This window comes from Lygodium microphyllum, chromosome 7 (genome assembly GCF_053477565.2).
Source record: "Lygodium microphyllum isolate KBCC chromosome 7, Lygodium_microphyllum_v1.1.10, whole genome shotgun sequence".
Taxonomy (NCBI): domain Eukaryota; kingdom Viridiplantae; phylum Streptophyta; class Polypodiopsida; order Schizaeales; family Lygodiaceae; genus Lygodium; species Lygodium microphyllum.
In genome coordinates this window covers 145,180,702-145,194,358 of record NC_141141.1, presented here as the reverse complement: position 1 = coordinate 145,194,358, position 13,657 = coordinate 145,180,702, and positions in this window count along the sequence as shown.

Sequence of the window (13,657 nt, the reverse complement as noted above, 5' to 3'; positions counted from 1 at the left end):
TCTGCATCTCTTATACGATCTTGGGCCTCTATCGGCTCGTTCAAAGTGATCTGATAGATGTCCTCCGTGGTGGATCCCTCTTTGGACTCATCACTCGATGATGTCTCACTAGCAGATAAATCTTCTAATGTCTCCAATTCTGTAGAAGATAGAGGAGCTCTCTCACTCTGCGGGGACTCAGGATAAGCATCAACCACCACACGCTGGGCACCTCTGCCGAATATCAATCGACCGGCGGGTATATCCACTTGGCAATCTGCTTGCAAGATCCAAGGTCGTCCAAGTAATACTTGGTAACTTGGCCGCCCTGCAAAACGAATCACCCTAAAGTCCAACAGGCATTCTACATTTGCAACAGTGACATGGACCTTAGTAATGCAGCCTTCCGGCTGTCTCAAACTATCATCTGCCATTCTGAGAATTGTGGAGGTATCTTTCTGGATTGCAAGACCCAACCTTTCCATCAGTTCAGAACTCATAATGTTGGCCGATGATCCCGTGTCGACAATAGCATAATCTACTAATATCCCATCGACATAGGCTGCAACCCTTGGGCAATGCTTCTCAGCATGCTCGAACCAGTCATCACCGACTCGCGCAATACCCAAAGGTTCTACAATATACCCGGTACGTAGAATCTTTCTAAATTCCTTGCGTACTCCTGGGGAAAGCTTAATAAGCTGTAAAAGATTCACATCCGGCTTGACTTCGCAAAGAGAGCCCGCCAAATCAAATTCATGATAGTTCGGTAGAGCTCGCTTTTCACGCCAAACCATCCGTTCTTTAGGTCGCTGGACTGGCTTTATGGCTTCTTTCTTAATTTTCACCTTCTTCTTTGGTTCTTCCTTATCGGCTTTACTTTCTACGGGCTTCAAAGGTCCCCCTTCTAGGGCAGGGTCCAAAACTTGCGTTCCTTTGTCGCCTTGTTTAGGGTTTCCGTCGACAGGCTTATCCATGTCGGCTTCTCTACCCTTTTTACCTCTTGTAAGAACAGCACGCAAATTAGAGGTTTCAACATCATTAACGCGTACAGCCTCAATCAAACTAACCCCACTACCACTTGGTAGCTCTTCCACTGTAGTCTTTGGTCGTTGAAGTATTTGTTTAGGCCCATTTTCTGGCTGGGAGTCATTTCCTTGGGCACGATGATTGACAGGCCCTGGTTGCCGACTTCCTCGCTGGAGGGAACTAATCTTACTCCAGCAAGTAGCCGCTAAATGGCCAGATTTTCCACAAATATCGCACTTAACATTTGGGCAATTTCTTGGATAGTGCTGCCCGCCACACCATTTACAACTAAACCTCGACGGTGCACCCTCCTCCGGGTATCTACTTCCTATTAAATTTTGTTGTTTTTTAAGGAAGTTGACATCAACGGCTATTTGTCGATATTGCTCCGTAATCATGTCGGTATAATGCTTCATCATGTCCTTAACCTCGCCAAGAACATTAGAAGAACTCGACTCATAGCCTTGGTCATTACCATGTCGCTCCATCGGCCTAACAATTCGACTAGGCACAGGCTGTTGGGCTACAGGCATGGTGTTAGAATTGACCGCCTGGCCTCCACTACTTGGAGCCATTTGACTGCCCGTAGGCATCGACATGCTAGGGGGAGCTGGTAGTAAAGGGACATTCTGCATCATGTTCCCTCTCCCATTAGGGTTAGCCATCACTATCCCTTGGCCACTACTGCCATTGGCTATTGCCATATTGTTTCCCAATACTAAACCCATATTCGAATTGCCACGAGAAGCATACGCTGCTTGTAGTCGGGATTCCACCTCTTGTGCTCGTGTAATGGCAGTATCTATATCCCCCAAGGGGACACTACTCAACTGCAATTGGATATTAAAGTCCAAACCATGTAGGAAATATTGCAATTGGGCAGCTGCGGGGATAGGAATAGAGGTGTCCAACTTACGGAAGACCTCTTTTATCTTCTTCGCATAAGCACGAATATCCTCGTGTGGATCTTGGCGGGTCACGTTGAGTACTCGCAACCAGTATTGCCCACCCCTTTCAGGGACAAACTCCCTTCGAAAAGCTCCATAAAATGCATCAATGTTCAATATAGTTCCGGCTTCTAAACCATGATACCATATAGCGGCTCTTCCTTTGAGAGTCATGTTGAAGAACATCATTAAATGCCCTTCTTCTTGAATGCGACAGTTAAACATCAGCTTTTGAAACTCCCTAATGTGGAGTTCCGCATCTTCCTCAACTAGCCCATTAAAAATGGGTAGCGGGTAACCTAGAGCCGGCAAATCCGTCGTTCCTGCTGGAATTGCAATAGGCTGTGCCATGACGAGGATTGGATTTGCACTAGGAATAGGAAACGGTGGGGTTACACCTCCCGCAATTGACGTGGACTGACTTATGGCAGGAAGGGGAGCACTAGAGCTTCCACCTTCTCCTAACTTACTGCTTCTGGTCCTAAGACCACTAGATCCACTCCCTTGTAAGGGTTCAGCACCGCTACGCTTAGGGGAATATCTCCTAAAAATTTCAGCACGTCGCCTAGCTCTTTCGTCTCTTTCTTGCTTTTGGATTTCTGCTAGACGATGCTTATCAATAAATAACGGATCAATCTCAGTATCCTTTGGCATAAACTGCTAGTTGGTCCCTAAACAACCAGGATTCGAGAACCGCCACTTTTAAGCAGCTCCCGGCAGACGCACCACTGATGGACCTAAAAACGGGCCGGCACTGGCTCATGCACTAGCCGGACCTCGTCACTATGCACAAGACAACACCTCGGCCTCGCGGCCAGGAGCGTCTATCAAAATCTTTGCCTTCCTACACATTGCGTTTGTAATACGTTGTAGTCCAACTGATCCTAACCCAATATTACTCCTCAGAGGGAGTCCCTTTCACATAGCCAAAAGGCTCGAATCACATACACATGGGGTTCCTCCTACGGCTGAATGCCGTCAACCCTCTGCGACTCTCCTACACCTTAGGGATTGGCCCCTCAGTGCATCGCTCAACATTTAGACATTTCGCACAAACGTCGCTCAAGGTACCAAATAAACGTGTCCAGGAATGTACCATTGTCCTTACTTGATTTCCCCTTTATGGTCCCACGACTAGCCTACAGCATGGGTATCTCACTGCCTCTCAACGTAGGTCATATCCAAAACCAATTGCAATGCATGTCCAGGAGCTGATCACTGATACTTTTAAATTCTTTTCCATGCTCTATGCAGTGGGTGGATGTCTAGTGCTCAAACATCTAGCAAAACAGTATCGTGCACAAGTGCAAATCATCTCTTTCATGCTTTTCTTTCTAACCGCTTTGTGCTTCGTTGCATGGGCTTAGCACCGAGGTGATCCTCGTGCTACTAAGCTCTTAATCTTAATTATCACCCGTCCTAAATGCTATGCATAGAAATCAGCAACTTTCCCATCACTTCACACGGCATTTAGACATATTTCAACTTCTCTACCCTTTCCCGTTTAAGTATTGCATCGTTGGATAGATTTATAGGGTATTTCACCATCATTTTATGTGGAAAAAAAACAGAAAAAAACACACTAGAACAAGAAGATGGGGTTGAACTGAGGCAAATCCTCATGCTTCAGTCCCCACAACCATTCACCAACATTATTCTTATTTATCCTTATTTTTCGGACCCCAAAATGCATTTTTTCCCTATTTTTCATGGTTTTTCCCTATTTTCCCTTATTTTCCTGCATTATTTAATTGCTGAAAATTCAAAACAGATTATGGGCTGTGGCCCTTAGTTCCTTCTTGCAGAAAAATGAGAGTTTAGTTGATGTTCCTACCCATTTTCCCATTTCTATACCAAAAACCCTCATTTTCCCTTGTTTTTCCATGCTTTACGTGTTTTATCATATTATTTTGAACCACAAAATGCATATATTTCTGATTTTTTTATCATGACCAGCAAGAACTCATGGAAAACAGTAACATGAACCATTATTATCCCACATGAACAGCATTTCATCCATCAAAAGTCATAAATGCTCAAATTTCCTTTGAAAACTTCAAATTACCGCTTATTTGCGTGTTTCGGGTTTTGTGTCCATGGCTGTAGATTTGGAAAAACAGCAACACTTCATGTCCAGCACCATCACCAATCACCATTCTCAGCCCGGGTAGCAATCCGATCCATGCCGGACAAGCCTCCACCATTCTTTCTTCTTCCTTCTTCTTCCCACATGATCTTGCCTTTAGAAGAGAGAGAGGGAGGAGAGAGAAAGACTAGAATCAGAAATTTCAAAACAGGCCATCATTCGACGGGCGAAGGGCGGCGATAGAGTCAGGATACGGAGGGGAATGAGGGGCCATTGTCAAACAGGGGGGTTGTTTGCAGGCAGGGAGGAGCATGATCAACATCATGGCGCATTTTTCGGCGCCTTCCTGCTCACGCCCTCCCCACGATTTGTTGCATCTCTTCTCTCCAAAGTTTCATGTGACATTTAAATTTTGGGCTCCCAAAAGTCACTTGCCCATTTTGGCCAAATTTTGTCCACCTCTTCAAATCTTGACCGGTTTCTTGGCCATTTCCCCGTCCGGACTCGGAATTGAGCTCTGAAAAATCCTGGGCGTCCGGCTTAGCATCCCGCATTGGCCAGTAGCTCGTGTCAACCCGCACGACTGTCTGAACAATTATGAAAAATCACCAAGTGTCGCTCGGGCGCCTTTAAAGCACTTTGGCGCTTAAAATCGTCCTAGATCGAGCCGCCGCCTTTGACGGTGAATATTTTTCCCTTGATATTCATAATTTTTAGCTATTTTTAAGCACTTCCCGTCACCTAAATTCCGCTCTCACTAGTTTTCCAAACTACTATCATAAACCAACACCCAATCCCCATCTTGTATGGATCTTGACCTCGATCTTTGTCTTTTGTCAAATCATTTCTTTTTTTGTATCCTTGCTTCCCTTAACTTTGCAACAATTACCTCTATGTCTTCTAACTTCCTTTCCAACTTAATATGTAAGGCCAACCACTCCTCTTGTTTTAGCTTTCCAAGGTAAGACACTCCATGTGACTATCATTTCTTCTATTGGCATGATAGGTTTTTAACTGTACATCAATTTAGCAGGCATATATGATGTAACAACACTATGAGTTGTTTTGTCAGCCGACAAAGTATAAGGGAGCAATTATGACCACTCTTTTACCTTCTCTTGAGAGCGAATTTTTGAGCCCGACATGTGCCTAAAATTTGCCAAAAAATTCGGAATTTAGGAGAAAAATATTTAACATCGAAGACGGCGGCTGTAGCTAGGACAATTTTAAGCACCAAGTGAAAGACGGCTTTTAAAAGGCACTCGAGCGAAACTTGTGGATTTTTGATAATTTTTCCAACTGCCCTACAGGATGCCAGGAGCTGCCAATCAGTGCAGGATGCCGAGACGAACGCACAGGATTTTTCAGAGGCTGAAACGGAGCCCGGACGGGGAAGAGGCCAAAAATTGGCCAAGATTTGAAAAGGTGGACATTGAGAGGACCAAAGAGGGGGTGCTCTTTGGAACTTTTAACCCCCGCCCCCCCCCAAATTTTATGGAAAAAACGTGAAGGAAGCGTGGAGAGATGGCGGCATGCAGGCGCTGAAAAATGCGCCCTTCCCCCTCATGAATCATGATGTTAGGCTGCAAAGAAGCCATAGAACCAACAACACCTGGCAACTTCTCCCTCTTGACTGACTCTATTGTCGGTCTTCACGCAAGATATGGCTGTCTGGATGAAGAGATCAGAATCTAGTCTTTCTCTCTCCTCCCTCTCTCTCCCCTCTATGGGCTGTTCATGTACACCATCTTGAAGAAGGAACCGGGGAAGGAGAATGAAGGAAATGGTGGTGGAGATTGATGGAGATGCTGAAGATTGATGTACAACATTGAATTGAGAGCAATGGAGGCTCCGTCTGCCGGTTATGCAGTCATTCAAGGCGTCTCAGGTTACGTAAAAACACGGTATGACCATTTTTATGAAGAAAATGAAGGACTTTTGATAGTTTATGATGATAATTATGTTCTTATTGGATGAAAATTTTTTGTGTGCTAGTTGCATTATGAGTAATTGTTGTTTATCAGAAAATCTTGATTTTACAATGATTTACATGCTCTATTTAATTCCAATAAACCCGAAATGCGATCTTTAGGCGGTAAAATGGTAGTTTTTCTGTTTCGGGTGGGTAAAAGGTGTTTCCATGGGGGAAAAATGGAAGATAAATTAAGTGTTAGTATGCTGAAGTGATTGGAATAAGAAAAATCAGAAAATAGTATATTTTATTGCCAAATAAATCAAGAAAATGGGAAAAATAAGAGAAAAAATAGAAATACATCTTACAAAAATAAGAAAAAATATAATGATTGTTTGTGGATGTATGGTAGTGGCAAAGCATGAGGTTTGGCCTCAGTTTTCCCTATCTCTTTGTCAAAGTTTGTGATTTATTGCTTTTTATACATCAACACATGACAAAATGAACCTCTACGCCTATGCAACGAAAGCAATACCTAAACATAGGGGGTTGGGAAAGCTGCTTTTATGTTTTCAACAGCACGTAGTATGCTCTATTTAGATAACTAAAGAAAACACCGTTTAAAGGGAAGTAGAAGAGGGACCTTTCCCGACAAAAGGTGCTCAATGGCAAGGTGGACTCGATGAGTCAGGTGCTTTCTTCAAAGGAAAAAATAGGATAAGAGCCGGCACGATGACTCACCCTAGGGTTAGAGTCTTAGAATATGGGCTAATCATTATCTTAGGGAAAAGGTGCAATGGCTGTGCCAAAACATGTTAGGGTTCCACGAACCTGATCTCGTCGTTCGAAAAAAGTACTACACTCTATGAACCAAGGGTAATGACCCCTCTTTGTTTTGTAAGAGAGGGGGATTTAATAATGGGAAAATACTAGCTACACTGGCTAGTATATAAGGTGTTAGGGACTTGATTTTTCATTATTAGATTTTAATACAAGTCTCCTTTCATCTTCATCTTCTTCTTCAAGATCTCATGGCTTCATCTCCTTTTCATTATTAGATTTTAATACAAGTCTCCTTTCATCTTCATCTCCTTCTTCATGCTCTCATGGCTTCTTTCTCTCTCTTTTTTAGTCTTTCTCTCTCCTCATTACTCTCTTTCTCTCTCTTCCTGCAATCTTTCTCTCTCTTCTGCACTCTCTCTCTTCCTACATTCTTTCTCTTCTACAGTCTTTCTCTCTCCTCGGTACTCTCTTTCTCGCTCTTCCTGCAGTATTTCTCTCTCTTCTGCACACTCTCTCTCCTCTCCTTCTCTCTCTCTCCTGCTCAAGCTACATCCTAGGAAAAACCAGCAGCAGCAGAGCAGGCCTCTTCTTCATCCTAGTCTTCTTTCCCATCATCTGACACTTCATTCCAGCAAGATTCAAGTCTTCTTTTCATCCTCTTCAACATCCCTCAGACTCTGAAACCCTAACAAGTGCAGGCCATGGACAACCACGGATTCTCCTCCAGCATTCACTAATTTTTGAGGGCTTTTGCCTTCCTTGGCCCCAGGGACCTGTACATACAGGAATCCTTGAAGAAGCAAGCATTAAGAGGCCCGTACTTGAAGATGGAAGCAAGATTGCAAGCTGGACATTTGGGGCAGCCATAGCCATAGACCACGACCTTCATCTTCTTCAAGTTCCCTTCAAGATTGGGTCCTGTGGCTTCAAGATTGGACTCTTTACTATCAATGGAGCTTGCTTACTCAATGGGAAGAGCTATGGAACATGGGAAGGCATTATGGGGTGAGATTTTGGGGCATTCTTCTTCTATGATCTCCAAGGCATGCTGAGAACTATTGGAGTTCAAGCTTTCATTTCCCCATTGAAGAATCAAGCTTGAAGACTCAATTCTTGGCTGAAATTTTCATCATGGAGCTAATGGGAGTATTGGAGACCGATCACAGGGACATTGGCCACTGATTCTTAGCCGGCTTCACCAATTTAAGAGGTAATTGACTCTTGAGCTCTCTTCTAATTTCATCCTCTTGCTGAGCCTAATAAGCCTATTGTTGGAAGAGATTGAAGTAGTCAATCATGCATTTCCTTCTAGATTTCAATGCTTACATGTTGTCAATTTAATTTTAGTCTTCTCTTAGGCTTGCATTTAAGATGATCCATTCCATGCTGGAAATTCTCATTACTATTGACTGATTGCCTCACCCTAACCTCTTGACTTGTGATGATTACTTGAGAAAATATTAATCCCTGAAATCCATTGTAAATGAGGTGAGTTAACAGTGAGTCATTGCTTGGTAAGCCCTCTCCTTATTCCGAATTCAGTTCCATGCACCTCATGAAAAGAATTATTTCCAAGCCACCCTGCATAGCATGCCAATTGCTTAAATAATAAATGCCTGCCATGTATACTCCGGGTGAGGAAAAAGCCCGATGCCAGGTGAGATGGCAAGACAAAAGAGGGGTGACCCCCCCTTGCCATCAAAGACCCTGAAGGGGTGCACAACTCGGCCCGCGGGGAACTTTGCCCACCTCCCGGTGATCCAAAGCCCAAAGTTGCTTACAGGTGTAGGTACTCACTTGAAGAACTGAGATATTGACTTGGCACTGATGTATGGCTGTATTACTAGCTGCAAATGTATGGAAATTCTATTGAGGATGTATTTGCAGACATGGGAATACATATGCAGTCAATGGCAGTGAATGCAATGCTTTGGATGTATGAGAGATGCTTATGCATGGGAAAATGGTGCTAAGAGATGCTTATGACATTCTCAGTTCTAGAATAAGGCTAAAAACAGTGAAATTGGATGACTGGGCAATGCATTATGCCACGTGGGATGACCCTTCAGTCATGCATTAACAAGATAATCCATTGTAATCCCTTTCTTAACCCTCACAAGGTGCTATAAGCAATTTGTTGCATTTACAGGGGTAAACCTACTCCTAGGAACTGAGGTGCAGGTCTTGTAGAGTGCCCACAGGTCCTATTAAGGGCTTGGATCAGTTTTGGAACTCTATTGGGACTCCACTAAATACTTACAGGTCAAAACAGGTCTCCTACAGGTGTAGACAGGTTGCTGGTGGACTACACAGTATAGTAGTACTTTTCCTATTACAAAATTTTCTGTATAAAATCTGGGAGCGCATGCTTCAATGTGAAGATGGCATCCTTGACTCCAGTTTGAACAAAAAAGTAGGTCAATCGAAGCTTCCTAGCTCAAGTTACGAGCAAAATAGTGACAGGTGGTCTAATGAGACTGCACCTAACCATGGCAGGAAATAAGGGAAAAACCAAGGCAAATGATGACCTTCAGCAACAAATAAGGGATGCACGCGCCCCGAGGGATGAAACTAACCCTAAGGTGGAAGATGAAGATTATTCTCATGGCATGAATAGCCTCAGTGCACTCACTAATACCCTCAGTTCGCATGAGACAAAGCATGCTGAGAGACATAGAGAATTGATGGAAGGCATTGGTCAAATGAAGACCACTATGGACACCCTTGCTGCCCAGATTACTAAGTGGATGGAATTCCAAATGAAAGGGAAAAACATGAAGATAGATCGGGTATGCATGCTGAACGAGTGATGGCTCCACCAGTGAATGTAGCAAATATGAGCTCTCAAGGCATTTTGGGGAGAATGGGCATTCCTAATAGTACTTTTGAATAGGGAGAGCCTTCACATAGATAGGAGGAGCCCATGAACAATGCAATGAGGGGAAATTTTCAGTCATCATAAGGGCCCATGCCATCTATACGGGCTCAACCATCTTTTGGTAGAAATTTCTCTAACAATGGTTCATTTTTGGGTAGCCACATGGATCAGCCTCAGTTTGGATATGTGGGACAACCACCTAATCATGAAAGAGAGCTGAGAGACAAGATTGTCTTCTCAAAATTCAATGGTCAATCGTCATCCCCACCTGAACATGAAGAGTGGCTCTCCAAGCTTGAGGATTATTTTGATATCCTACCCCGTAATGATGACCAAAAGATCCATTTTGCAACGATCCACTTGGAAGGATTTGCACATACATGGTGGAGGTACATTAAAAGGGAAAATCAACAAGTAAACTCATGGGAAGCATTCAAGGCACTCATGGTGCAAATACTTGTCTCATCGGTGGAGAAAGAAAAGCTTGCCCGCTGATGATATGGCCTTGAAATGCGTTGTCTTGTTGTTAGAGAATATACAAATCAGTTCCTCAACCTTACCATGTATGTTGAATCGATTAGTGATGATGCCAAGCTACACAAGTATGTGTATGGGCTGGATCCCCAACTCTCGCGGCTGATGTTTCAACTTAAGGCCCATTAGATTTGTTCAAAGCTATTGAATTGGCTGAAAGGTACTCTCGCAAGTATCATCGAGATGCTTCATTTCAGTATGGACAGCAAAGAGGGGCATCTCAGCCAGTGTTTGGGCAGCAAAGAGGACACATGCAGTCATATTCTGGATAGCAAAGAGGTGCTATAAGGCCAGGGCAGTTTGGGGCCAGTTATGGTGGTGGTAACATGTCATTCAACACTCCAAAAATCCCCACATACCCCACTTTTAATGCCTCAAGGCCACAACGCAATTTAAGGACAACAAACAGCCCAAGAATGGATAATAGGCAAGGGGACAACATAAATAAAAATGCTTCAGCCTTTGGTAGTCCAAGGTCCATTCCCATGGATTTGTATAAAGAAAGAAAGGAAAAGGGGCTTTGTTTTAAGTGTGGTGAGAAGTATACAGTTGATCATGCCTCAAAATGTACTTTTAGAAATGCTAAGGCACGGGTTCACAGCATGTTGGTATTTGAGGACTCAGAGGAGGACCCCGAAGATACACATGCTTTCATGATGACTGCTGAAACAAATGATACTGATGAAGAGTTTGCTCAAGAAGAGTTCTTTGACCTTGCTGACTCGTTTCCTTTTGACCCCAGTGGCCATTTATCACGGAGTATGGGTAGAAAGATTGAACCACATGCTGAAACACATGCTGCTACTGCTTATACCATATCAATGGATGCTTGGATAGGATCCAAAAGCCCTAATACATTGCGTATTAAGGGCCAAATTCATGGGAAGGATGTGTTTATACTTGTGGACAGTGGTAGCACTCATAGTTTCATTAAGAGAGCAGTCATGGACAGGCTGAAGTGTTTTCCCACTGATTTACAGTAGCCATTGAAGGTGCAAGTTGCCAATGGGGATGAAGAAATTAGCACACAAGTATGCCCTACTGTTCATATTCAGCTTGCTGAAAAATTTGGACAGCAATTGGATTTAATTGCATTAGAAATGGGGCCTATAGACGTTGTCTTGGGTTTTGATTGGTTGAAAACTTTGGGCACTATAACCATGGAATTTTCCTTGCTGTATATGGAGTTTGTCAGCGCGGGACAGCTCATTCACTTGCAGGGAATTCAAAATGATAGTGAATTTCAGCTCATTACCAGCAAACAACTCAAGAAAGAGTTCAAAAAACGGTCCCAAATCTTTGTATTGCAGTTAAATAAAGAAAATTTAGATCAATCCACTAAAATAGTAAAGAATTCAGCATTGAAAACTCTTTTAGAAGAGTACAAGGACCTCTTCCAAGTACCTACAGCACTACCCCCTAATAGGGCGGTTGATCATCCCATAGATTTGGAGCCTCATTCAAAGCCTGAGAACAAGCCACCTTACAGATTGTCTAGGTGCAAAAGAGAAGAAGTTGCTAGACAAGTCAAAGAATTACTGGACATGGGATTCATTGAGCCCAGTTCTTCACTGTATGCTTCTCCTGTGCTATTGGTCAAAAAGAAGGATGGATCTTTCAGGATGTGCATAGACTACAGGGATCTTAATAAGATCACCATGAAGAACATGTACCCTATTCCACGCATAGATGACTTGCTGGATGAGCTTAAGGGGGCTAAGTGCTTTACGAAGATAGATTTGAGGTTAGGCTATCACCAGATCCACATGAGGGCAAGGGATGAGGTCAAAACAACATTTCGGACTGACAGAGGGCTTTATCATTTCTTGGTCATGCCTTTTGGGTTAACGAATGCACCAGCCACCTTTCAGAGGCACTTAATGAGCAAAATACTTCAGTCCTTTCTTTTCAGATTTGTGTTGGTCTTCTTTGATGACATCCTCATCTATAGTAGATCATTGAAGGATCACCTTTGGCACATGAGGCAGGTGTTTGATGTATTGAGGCAGCACAGGCTCTTTGCCAAGGAAACAAAATGTTCTTTCATGCAGACGGAGGTGGAATACTTGGGGCACATCGTTAGTGAAGATGGAATTAGGGCTGATCCTAAGAAAGTGCAATGTATAAAAGACTGGCCCACACCTGCAAATACCACTTCACTTAGAGGATTTCTTGGTCTCTCATCATTCTATCGCAGATTCATTAGGCATTATGCCACTATTGCAGCTCCCCTGATAGATAGGCTTAAGAAAGAGGCCTTTTCTTGGGATGTCATAGCTGATAAGAGCTTTAATCAGCTCAAAGAATTGCTTACCTCGGTGCCCATCTTGGTTTGCCCAGATTTTTCGAAAGAATTCACCATTCAGTGTGATGCCAGTGGCAGAGGCATAGGGACTGTATTGTTACAAGAGCATGGGGTTATAGAATTTGAGAGTTGCAAACTTGCTGAAAAGGAGATGACCATGAATGTATATGATCAAATGCTGGCCATCCTTCATGCCATTAAGAAATGGCACCACTACTTGTATGGCAGTAGATTTAGGGTCAAGAGCGACCATAGGGTCCTCAAATACTTCGTCTCTTAGTTTGAGAGCGGAGTTTTGAGCTCGGGATGTGCCTAAAATTTTCCAAAATATCTGAAATTTAGGGGAAAAATATTTAACATTGAAGGGCGGCTGCAGCTAGGACGATTTTAAGCACCAAGTGAAAGACCGCTTTTAAAAGGCGCCCGAGCGACACTTGTAGATTTTTTATAATTTTTTTGATTACCGTGCAGGATGTCAGGAGTTTCCGGTCAGTGCGAGAGGTCAAGCCAAATGCCCAGGATTTTTCAGAGCTCGAATCGGAGTCCGGACGAGGACAGGGCCACAAATTGGGCAAGATACAAAGAGGTGGACATTAAGAGGACCAAAGGGGGGTGCCCTTTGGAGCCTTGACCCCCCCTAAAAATTTTATGCAATATAGATGAAAAAAAACATGAAGGAGATGAAGAAGTGTGAGCATCAGGATGTGCCGATTTTTTCGCCCTCTCCCATCATGATGGAGCATGGAGGTTGTGAAGAAGCTATCTGACCAACATTACCCCTTGATTTCTCCCTATAGACTGATCTTATCACTGGTCTTCACGCGAGGAATGGCTATGTGGATGAAGAGAACAGATTCTAGTCTTTCTCTCTCCTCCCTCTCTCTCTTCCCTATAGGCTGTTCATGTGTACTCTCTTAAAGAAGGAATCAGGGAAGGAAAATGAAGGGAATGGTGATGGAAATTGATGGAGATGTTGAAGATTGAAGTATAGCATTGGATTGAGAGCAATGGAGGCTCTGTTTGCTGATTATGAAGACATTCAAGGGGTCTCGGGTTACGTAAAAACACGGTATGACCATTTTTATGAAGAAAATGAATGATTTTTTAAAGTTTATGATGATAATTATGTTCTTATTGGATGAAATTTATTTATGTGCTATTTGCACCATGATTAATTACTGTTTATCAGAAAATTCTGATTTTG